General features: G+C 37.3%; 2 pseudogenes; one reads left to right on the top strand and one right to left on the bottom strand.

Annotated features, from left to right (window-relative positions):
* Or7g28-ps1 (olfactory receptor family 7 subfamily G member 28, pseudogene 1) lies at nucleotides 6,079-7,013 on the bottom strand (annotated as a pseudogene).
* On the top strand, nucleotides 8,276-10,354 carry Ywhaq-ps2 (tyrosine 3-monooxygenase/tryptophan 5-monooxygenase activation protein, theta, pseudogene 2; annotated as a pseudogene).
* The last annotated feature ends 1,472 nt before the right edge of the window (nucleotides 10,355-11,826 follow it).

Here is an 11,826-nt window from a genome sequence, read left to right on the forward strand (position 1 = left end):
TCAAGACTGGATGCCAGCAGTGTAGAGGGATGTCAGGGTGGGGAGGTGGAAGGGAGTGTCTGGGATAGGGGAGTTGGGATAGTTGTTTTCTGGAGAAGAAAATGGAAAAGCTGACAGCATTGAAATGTAAATAAAAATATCCATTAAAAGAAAAAAAAAGAAAGGTTCAACATCTTTAGTCATCAGGGAAATGCAAATCAAAACAAACCTCACACTAGTCCAAATGGCTAAAATAAAAAACTCAGGTGACAGAAGAAGCTGGACTGGATGTATTGAGAGAGAAAAACTCCTTCATTGTTGTTGTTGTTGGGATCACAACCTGGTACAACTACTCTGGAAATCAGTCTGGCAGTTCCTTACAAAATTGGAAATATTTCTACCTGAGGAAACAGCTCTACCATTCTTGGGAATACACCCAAAAGATGCTCCAACATTTAACAGGGACACATGCTCTACTTTATTCATAGCAGCCTTATTAATAATAGTCAGAAACTGGAAAGAACCCAGATGGTCTTTAACAGAGGAATGGATACAGAAAACATGGTACATTTAGGCAGTAGAGTACTACTCAGCTATTAAAAACAATAACTTCACAAAAATCTTAGACAAATGGGTCAAATTAGAAAATATCATCCTGGGGGAGCTAACCCAGTCACAAGGGATGCACACACTGATAAATGTATATTAGCCCAAAAGCTCAGAATACTCAAGTATCAATTTACAGAATGTATGAACCTCAAGGAAAAGGAAGAACAAAATCTGGATGCTTCAGTTCTTCTTAGAAGGGGAATCAAAATTATCATGGGAGGAATTACAGGGACAAAGAATGGAGCAGAGTTTGAAGGCAAAGCCATCCAGACACTTCCTCACCTGTGGATCCATCCTATATGCAGCCACCAAACCCAGTCACTATTGCTGATGCCAAGAGGTGCTTGCTGAGTGGAGCCTGATATGATACCTCCTGAGAGGCTCTGCCAGAACCTTTACTGATACAGATGGTAATGTTTCCAGCTTCCTCAGACTGAGGACAGGGTCTTCAGTGAAGGAGTTGGAGAAAGGACTGAAGGAATGGAAAAGGTTTGTAACCCATAGGTTGAACTATATTATCAACCAACCAGACTCCCCAGAGCTCCTTGGGACTAAACCACAGTCCCAAAAGTACACATGGATGGATGCATGTCTTCAGCCACATATGTAGCAGAGGATGGCATTGTCTGGCATCAATAGGAGAAGAAGCCCTTGGTTCTGTGAAAGCTAGTTTCACTAGTGTAGGGCCATGCCAGGATGCTAAGGTGGGAGTGGGTAGACAGGAGTGGGAGCATCTTCATAGAATCAGGGGGAGAAGAGATGAATAGATAGGGGGAGCGGATATCATTTAAAATATAAACACATAAAATATCCAATAAAAAAGAAGCTGCCCACAAAAAAAAAAAAACAAACAAACATCCCAATCAAAAAAATGGGGTTTAAAACTAAACAGAGAATTCATAATACAGGAATTTTGAAGGGCTGAGAAACACTTAAAGACATGTCCCTAGTGATGAGGGAAATGAAAATTAAAAGGACCCTGAGATTCCACTTACACCAGTTAGAACGGCTAAGATCCGAAACTCAGTGGCAAGCATGTGAAAAAACAGGAACACTCGTCCATTGCTGGTGGTATTGCAAATCGATACAACTACTCTGGAAATACATCAGGAGGTTCCTCATAAAACTAGAAAAAAATCAGCCTGAAGACCCAGCTATACCACTCTTGGCTATATAACCAAAAGATGCCCTGCCATGCCACAGGGGCACATGTTCTACTGTGCTCATAGAAGGATTTTTTTCTTTGATAGCCAGAAGCTGGAAACAACCAGGTGTCCCACAAGAAAAGAATGGATACAGAAAATTTGGTTCCTACTCACATGGAATAGAAAGTAATACTACTGGGCTATTAAGAATGAGGCAGAAAGAAACACTTGTATGTGTCCAGATGCTGATGCTCACACTACGTTAGATACAGCTTCTGGAAGCCATGCTGTGGAGGTATGCTCTGGTGAGTTCATGGACCTATCTTCTTGTCCTTATAGTGCTAAAATTTATACAGTTCTGGGTCTGACCCATTGTCTTCATAGCCTGCAGCTCTTGCCATTGACTCCGTTTGGTTTTTCTTCACCCACTAGCTTCATTCCAGGCAGTGAAGGTGAAAGATTTGCAGCATTAGCCATGAAAACCAGCCCTGTCTTCCACTCCTGAGTTTTTTAAACTACTCACTCCTGTAGCCTGTGCTTTATTGGAATGGGAGTCAAATAAGGTTTATTTAGAGAGAACAAACAGGTGAATGTCTGGAGAAGGAAACACTGTCCACAAGACATCTCTCAAGGCTGGAGAGATGGCTCAGAGGTTAAGAGCACTACTTTCCAAAGGTCCCAAGTTCAATTCTCAGGAACCACATGGTGGCTTAAAACCATCTTTATTGAGATCTGGTGCCCTCTTCTCGTGTGTCTGAAGACAGTGTCAGTGTATTTACATACATTAAAAAATAAATCTTAAAAAAGAAGATTGAGCTTCTCTACATGCTTTATCACAGTCTGTGGCATTCATGGATCTGAGTGGTTTGGGGTCATGGCAGTTTCTGGGGTAGCTTTGGTGTTTGGGGGCCACAACCACTTACATCTTAGGTAGAAGCAGATCTTTTGATGGGGTGGTAGAAAGGATTAATCTGTCTTTTTAACTTGAGCAGGAGAAAAGCAAGTAAACTCCAGGCTCCAGAGTGTGAAAGAAGCTGAGTTCTCACTTTGGCCCCATTATAAATGTGTTTTCTAGAGCAAGCCACCATATTGCCTGATTTGTTGAGCCTAACATTTCAACTGACAGGAGGCCTGTTAGGATCTGGAAATTGGAAATTGTCTTGTCATGTATACACCACTCAGGACAGGGGCCTGAGCCAGGCTGTATAATAGGAAGAGGTAGTACTTGTCTGCTGCATTTGCTGTGTGCAGCCTTGGGCCTGCTCTGCCCTACACCTGCCTCCTGCATGCACCTTTGTGTTTCCATAAGCAGGAGATGTAGATCTGAGTGTGCTGGTGGCAACGTGGAGAACAAACATGACAGCCATACAGCCAGTGTGCTGCCCACCGATGTTGACTGCCTAGACCTCTTTGCACTACCACTCCTGCTTGAGGTGACATGGAGCAGAAGGGAGAACTTTACTTTGGGCCAGGAGCTCAAATCACTGTCACCCACTTGACTTTGGCAAATAGAAATACTGGGGGTGAAAAAGAACAACCATTAGGGTTGCTTTGTTTGTGTGTTTTGTTTTATTTTTTTAAATATGGTAAATAATTGAGAGAGAGAGAGAGAGAAAGAGAGAGAGAGAGAGAGAGAGAGAGAGAGAGAGAGAGAGAGAGGACATCATGAGTTTTGCAGGCAAATGGATGGAACTAGAAAATATTATCTTGAGTGACGTAACACAGACTGAAAAGAACATGCATTGTATGTTCACACTAATAAATGGTTATTAGCCAAAAAGTACAGAATACCCAGAGCACAAGACTCAAGAAGATTAAAAAGCTGAAAGACACAAGTGCAGATACATCTATCTCAATTGGGAAGAAGAAAGCAGTCATGGGTGAGAGTGGACAGGGAGGTAAGGGAGGAACGTGATCAGGTTAGTGGGGGCAGGGGACAGGACCGAAGCGCTGAAGGTCAGCATAAAATGGAAAAGACAACTTTGTGAGCTAGGAGATGAGGGGACAGTTTAGGATGTACCAGAGACCTGGGAGATGAGAGACTCTTATGACTCAAAGGAAGGGACCTTGATTGAAGTGCCCTACCATGGGAATGGGGAAACTAGTAGAGTCCACCTCCATTGAGGGGACTGGATGTCAATTGGAGGGATGAGTTTGTCATCTTATAGTCAAGAGCTCTGACCCAGAACTGAAGGATCTGAAGGAACTGAAGGATCAAAAATAAAGAAGAGTATTTGAGAAAGCTGGTCCAGTGACAGGCCCAAATTGGGTTCCAGAACAATGGGAGGCCTCTGTGCCTGACTATTTTCCACATGCTGTGGTTTGCTTGCAGACAGGAGCCTACTATGCTGCCCTCTGAGAGGCCCAAGAAGCAGCTAAAAGAATCAATTCAGATACTAGCACCCAACCAATGGACAGAAACATGGCTTCCCATGACTGAATTTGAAATAAGCTGGAATAACCAGAGGAGGAGAGCAGCCCTAGGGGAAAACCAGCAATCTCAACTAACCTGGACCCCTAAGATCTCTCAGATAGGCAGCCACCAACCAGGAAGCATACAACTGATGTGAGGCCCCTGACACATATACAGAAGATGACTTCCTGTTCTGTTCTCAGAGAAAGAAGATGCACCTAACCCTCTACGTATTCAAGATTCCAGGGTGTGTGGTGACCTGGCGGTATGGGGGTGCTGAAATAGGTACATTCTCTTGGTATGGTGTTGGGGTGTACATGGTTGGAGGAGGTATGGGATCGGAAAAGTTCAGTGGGACAGAAAGGGAGGAGGGATGAAATCAGGATTGTAAAAAAGGATTAAAGAATAAAAGTACATAAATTAAAAAAAAACATAAATCTAAGCTTAATTTGTTTTTTTTGTTTTTCTTGTTTTTTTGTTTTGTTTTTTGTTTTTTGTTTTTTTGTTTGTTTTTTTTTGTTTTGTTTTGTTTTGTTTGTTCTAAGGTTAATCTGTAAAAGTCACTTTCCCAAATAAATTTCCAGGAAATTTTATATTTTGAATATAGAATATAATTATATTATATCCACTTCTTTTTACTCACTCCAACTACTTCAAGGAATCAATACTTTTTTTTTCACTCAAGTGCATTAAATCTTTTTGATTCATGTATGTACTAATTTGTACATCTATTGTGGGACTGTGAAAGACACACTGTTTCCCAGTGGAGCAAAGGATTAAATCCCTAGTGACCCTGAAAGGAACAATAGGCATTTTACTTGACTCCCTGGAAACCAGGCCCCTGTCACTAGCCATACCCCTCCATAGATTTGTGGTAATAAGTAATGTAAGAGCAATGTCCCAACCCCCTCCATGGGTAGAGGACTTGAACACATGTCATGTAGGCTCAAGACAAATCTCCATCATGATGAGTTACTTAAAGGCCTAGAGGCTTAGCCGATGAACTTTCCTTCCCAGACACTCTTCCCTGAAAAAAAAATCTCAGGCCCACCCTGAGAAGCGTGGTACAGTTTTACTCATCCAGTTCCCACACGACAATAAATGTCTTAAAACCATGGACTGACTCTTTTCATCGAGTTCTGCTGTGAGGTGCCATACATAAGCCCTTTGCCTACAGAGTCTCTGTCTAATCTCCAGAAGAAGGTTTCTCTGTGATCCCAGCATTGGCTACTACCAAGTCTGCAGACAACCACAGTCAAGCCAAAGACTACACCTACAGGACCAGCTGGCGCCCTGCTTTTCCCCTTCTGCCTAGGGCTTCATCTAGCCCTGCAGCTTCCTACTCCAATCTCAGGCCTTTGGTGGCTTCCAGAGGTGACTAGATGCCCAAGAGCCTGAGAACTTGTTGGTCCAGAAACCACTGAGCCAGCTCTGGATATGTCCCATGTTCCAGACTTTGCTTCCCCACCATTGGAGTGGTCTCCTAGGGTTCCTTACAACTGATACCCACCTGGCGATGGCTGTGGGGTAAATATGGTCAGCTTCCCATGTCCTGTCTCTCTGAGCAGCAAGCCCTGTGCAGAGTGAATGCAGAACTCCCAAATAACCCTTTAATATATATGAATGTAAATGTGTGATTTATATCTGTTAATGTATTTACTTTTCTCAATTTGCATACGTATTGAAATTAATAAATTAGCAATATTTACTTGTTTCTGATTGTATAGCATATACAAAATATAATGAAAACTCTTGGTGAAATCATTATCATTGCAGAAAAATAAATAATTGATAAATCACAGAATATATTTAAAGATTTTGTGTTAATATGATATATAAAAGACAAGAACAAAACAGACATTCTTACTCTCTGAAACACATGAGTAGTTCAAATCTGTACATATATATATTTAATACATATATATATGTATATCAGAGAAGACTTGATACCTTAGCAATGAGTTTTTGTAAGGCTTCTTTCATATCTTTATTCCTTAAGCTATAGATAAAAGGGTTCAACATTTGAGGGAGCACTGTGTACATCATATATGACACTGTGGTTGTCTGAGGGGAAACAGTAATTGAAGAGCTGATATAAACTCCAACTAAACATAAAATAAACAGACAACTGCCAAGTGAGATCCACAAGTAGAAAAGGCTTTGTACTTTCCTCTTAGGGAAGATATTTTCAAAATAGAAGAGGCAATTCGAGTATAAGAGAAAATGATTCCAAAGATTGGGATTCCACCAAATATAAATGTTGCAAGATATATCAGGATATAATTGATGAGAGTGTCAGAACAGGCAAGTTTGATGACTTGAGCAAGTTCACAGAAGAATAGAGGAAGGTCATTATTTGTGCAAAATGACAACCGCAGTATCATCAAACACTGTAGTAAGCTGTTCACAATGCTAATAATCAAGAACAATAGAATCAATAGACCACAGAAGTATGGATTCATAATTACTGTGTAATTCAGAGGATGACAAATAGCTGCATAACGGTCATAGGCCATTGCAGCAAGGACACAGCTTTCTAGTACAGCAAAACTCAAAACAAAACAGGCCTGAGTGAGGCAGCCTGTGTAACTGATGCTCTGGTCCTGTGTGTGGATGTTCTTTAACATATTTGGGACAGTGGCTGTACTTAGGCAGATGTCAGTAAATGAAAGTTTGGAAAGAAAGTGATACATTGGTGTTTGTAGATGAGAGTCAGAGATGACAGCAATGATGATGAGCAAATTTCCCAGGATTGTTACCAAGTATATAAACAGGAAGAGGCCAAAGATGAAGGGTGCCATTGTAGGATCATTGGTTAGCTGAATCAGAAAAAAGTAATGTGCACCTGTGTGGTTTCCAGGTTCCATGTTGCTGCCAACCTATTAGAAACACCAAGTAAATTCAATGTAGGACACCATGCTTCAGCATTGCTTGGGAACATCTTAGTGATAAAAGTTTAACTCTTAATTCATATATGTAATCAGCCTCATTTAAGATATAGACATGTAGACAGTACTTAATTCCATTGGGTTGGTTGTGATACCCATTGTTTTATTCATTATATATATTACCATATTTGGTTGTGGGATGTTTTGTACAATTATACATATGTGGATTTCAGAAAAGGACTTTTAAGTGTTAGTTATCTCTTTTTGCAACTTGAATCCTAAGGCAAGAATTCCAGTTGTCAGCATCAGTAGCAAGAACCTTTACCTGTTAAGCAATCTTGCAGGCACAATGTATTTATTTTGTTGTTGTTGTTTGTTTGTTTGTTTTTGTTTTTTTGTAAAAATGTATACTTAATGAAAATTTTTCTCTGTATAAAAAATGATGTAAAGATCAAATATTTTCACGTTTAAATTTCTCAATCACATCATCTTTCTTTCATTACCCTTTGATAAATCACAATTGTAAGTAATGTTATACACATTTTCATTCAGAAAAAGAACTTTCTATTGTCAATAATGAAAAGTTTATATTCTTTCAAAGTGTTAATTTTCCTCATTCTATTAGGGACAGCACGGGTCTGATAGTGATATTATTGAAATACTATTATTATCCAACCAAAATATCTACCAGCTTATCCTATAGTAAACAGAGGTTGTAAACAATTAAATAAAATATAATGATCCAAAAATGCCTCATTTATTCCTGTTAGTCAATTTAGTGTGATGAACTGATGATAGTGTGATGATAATTTCTATTTTTCTATTGCAAAACAATTTCTAATTTAAAAAGAAAATAACAGCAAAATGGCAAGATAGTTTGAAATGTATCATTTATTCTTTAAAATCATCAACAATAATAATAGATTTATTTACTATATTATCAAATAATCCATCTTAGTTGGCTTACTCCCTTACTCTGTGCTATCTCCCTACCCTTGAGACTTCTTATATATTCCTACCATTCTGTGTATAGAAGAGAAAACTTACATGTGTATGAGTATTAAACACAATATGTTAATGCTCTGGATACAAAAGCCCATTTTTATGTAACACCTGTAAATTACTCAGAATCTTACCATTTATGTTCCTGTAGTGAAGTAATATATTCATTCTTGTAATCTAGAATTATCTAAGCAATTTGATATTAATTGGTGCAATTGTGAAGTGGTGAGAAAGCCTTTATGAAGCTGACCACAGCATACAACTTTTCAAACAATCAGATGTAGGTCCTGCTTGTAGACTAACAAATATCTGATTGAATGTACTAATCATTTTCTCATTCATTCACATAAAACTATTCACACTGAATATAAACAAGCATTTGTCTATTAGGCTTCATCATACCTTGGTAAATACCACGAGATTATTCCATTACTAGAAGTAAATAGGATGAAAGTACTCAGCAGCACTCAACATATAAAGCCACCATTCTACATTTTTAATCTGGATTTCTGATATATTGCAATTAATTCTTACACAAAAATTCATAACCTCAGAAATGCGTGATAGAAATTGAGAAACTTTAAACAGATAACATATTTAGATTGAGAATTATGAACAATTAAAGGAATGACTGCTTGTTAAAATACCTTATGCAGGGCTCTTCATTTGAATACTTAGATTGAAAAATAAATCAAATAAGTATTATTTAGGTCTGTTTATATTAAACCTTATAGGAAATGAAATGAATTGACTCATCAGTGATTTATATATTTATATCATACCTAAACAGAACATTACTAAAGACTTAATTTGATTAGAATTGACTGCAAAATCTTACATTTATGTTGAAGATAGAAGGTATGCCAGTGTGGAAAACATAGGAAAGTTACTGGTGTTCTTTCCTGAATTGACCAATCCTTTTGAATGAGATATTAATTCTACTCTCTATTTCCCTAAAGGCTTAATATCCAAAGGTCTTCATTAGAGTAGCTATTATATTACCATTCTGATCTCTTGAGTGCCTATTCTTAAAGAGGGAGTGTGTGCATAGAAATGATTTCATCATCACTAGTGTGATGATTCCACTGGGGGCTTCTAATCGTTGAGTTGTTTTTATCCATTTTTTCAGGATATAATATGATTATATCATTTTCCCAACACTATTCATCCCTTTAATCTTTCATATACCTCCAAATACCTCTTTCAAATTGACATTGCTTTTTGTTATTGATACATGCAAACACATGCATATTTCTAAATATAACATAGTCTGTACAGCACTATATTGCATATATATTGTGTATCTACCAATTGATTTGCTCTTCCCAGAGGGATACTATTTCTACCATTTTCAGCATTTTTTTTAGTTTCCTGAAGTTCTTTGTGTAGAATTAAGAATTTCAGGGATTTCACAAAACTGCATTAGCCCTATTGCTGCTATCCTTAATTAGCTCATATTTAGGCAGTGATTTTGATAAGACATTATTATTTTGGCTTCAGATATTTCCAGAAGACACCTGTATTTTATTGTTCTTACACATGTATATCATACTATTTATCTAAAGTGGTACATTTTCTTTTTCAGATGAACAAAATATCTATCTAATTAACGATGGTACAAATATTATTTGGTCACTGGTTGTGTCTGCAGAGATGAGAAGGACTCTGATCTGGCTCAGTGCTGGCTCTTGTTCACTGTGGAAAAGACTGAGCTGATTCAGACTGCCAAGCTGATTGAGCAGAATGAGGATTATGAAAACATTACCACATGCATGAAAGTCACAATGGAGCAGGATTCTTAGGTGTCCAATGAATTCAACCTACTATCATTAGCTTGTGAGAATGGGATTGGGGCTACACGTTTGGTTCAAGAATCATGTTGAACATTGACTGGAAGACCAATATCTCCAAGAAGAAATTGCAGCCAAACAAGGACAATCAGGGGAAAGTGAATTTGGAGCATCTGTACCACAGTCCTGAAATAGTTGGATAAGTATTTCATAGCCAGTGCAATTACTCCAGAATGTAAGGTCTGTCTTTAAATGAAGGAAGATTATTTTCAGTATTGTGTTGATAAACAAATGATAGAAAAGTACCAAGGAATCTACCAAGATGCATTTAATATAAAAAAGAAAGAGATGCAACCTGCACATCCAATCCACCAGAGATTGGCTGTTAACTTTTCTATGTATTACTATGAGATTGTTAATAATTCAGTGCTTGGCAGCACACTGGATAAAATGGTTTTTGATGATGAGGCAGAAGACAATACACTGAACAAAGACTCGAACAAAGACAGCATCCTAATCATACAGTGAACTAGATACAACTCTATGTGCTTGTATCATCTCTGGAAGTTTTTCTTAATTACTGTTTGGAGTAAGAGAACCAAACTCACTGTGTAGAATGCCATCCATAGACACATGGACATCAGGTGTATACGTAGATTAGATAATAAATCAGAGAAGAAAGTCCATATGCAACTACCCTTCAAAGTCTCTGCTTCCATTTTCATAATAAGATTTCTGCCCTGGCTTCAGTCAGTGATAGAAAGTAACATTTAAACAATATCCTGTTCTTCATTGGGTTGTTTTGAATGAGTGCTTTATAGCAACTGAAATCAAACTAGGACATCCTCTACTCTTCCCATTTGTCTCTGGAGTAACACATCTTTTGTGTCAAATTTTTTATATATATACATTAAGATTTGCTATTAAATATGTACTTATGTACATGTAGGATATATGTGAAGCAGAAAAGGATATACCTTACTAACTAGTTGAAGCAAATTTTAGAATTGGGTTTGTTGGCACTCATAAGAGAAAAGAGTCTAATTTAGTGGAAATAAGTTCAAACAATGAAAATATTCATGTGAACCAAAACATCTGTAAATGTGTCAATTTTGCAGCAATATGGAGGACATGATGCTTTTTATATAGCTTTTTAAGAATAATGTAATTAGGTTTAAGATAGAAATCTTAATATTTGGAAATTTGCATAATTCTAGTTGATTCATATGTAGACAGACAAACAAACAAACAAACACACACACAGAGAGATTCTGAGAGAATTGTAATGATTACTGATAACTCTGAAGATTAAAATTGAAAATTTCAAGATTTCAAGGCTATTTAAATGTATATCTTCAGTTATATATGTATTATACTATTTCTAGTGTTATGGTCCTCTTGCATAATACCTCCAAAAAGTTAGTAATGAAGGACTGGCCATCAGATGGTGGTGATAGTCAAAGATAATGTGTTTGGAAGAGCTCTTTTTCACCAAGCTTAAATTCATTGATGCATTTATAATTATAAAAAGTATTCTCATTAGAGTTTAGAGGGAGAAATTAAGTCATTGTGTGGTTTTGTAGAAAAGAATAGTTTATATTCACACTTTTCCCAGTTTTTTTCTGGTATCTTCTTTCAGCACTTCACAGTATGAACAGCATCCATCTACCATGGTTTTCCTCCTTTGTCTCTGGAATTAATCCATTGAAGTTTGTAGAAACTTTACCTGAAAATTTCAAAATCATGATACAAAAAAAAAAAAAACCAAAAAGCAAACAAACAAGCAAACAAATAAAAAACCTCTTTTTCTTGACACTTAACATGGCAGTATTTCCTTTTTCACCAGAAGGAAAAATTATCATTGCCATGATAACGTCTTATGTGAGTATGCTGAACTCCCTGATTTTAAGAATTGTTAGTTTCAGTTTTCCAATCATTTTGAATACTTCAGTATTTTGATGCAGTAATGTGTAAGACACACATGTGCATGTTCACACATA

This window comes from Rattus norvegicus, chromosome 8 (genome assembly GCF_036323735.1).
Source record: "Rattus norvegicus strain BN/NHsdMcwi chromosome 8, GRCr8, whole genome shotgun sequence".
NCBI lineage: Eukaryota > Metazoa > Chordata > Mammalia > Rodentia > Muridae > Rattus > Rattus norvegicus.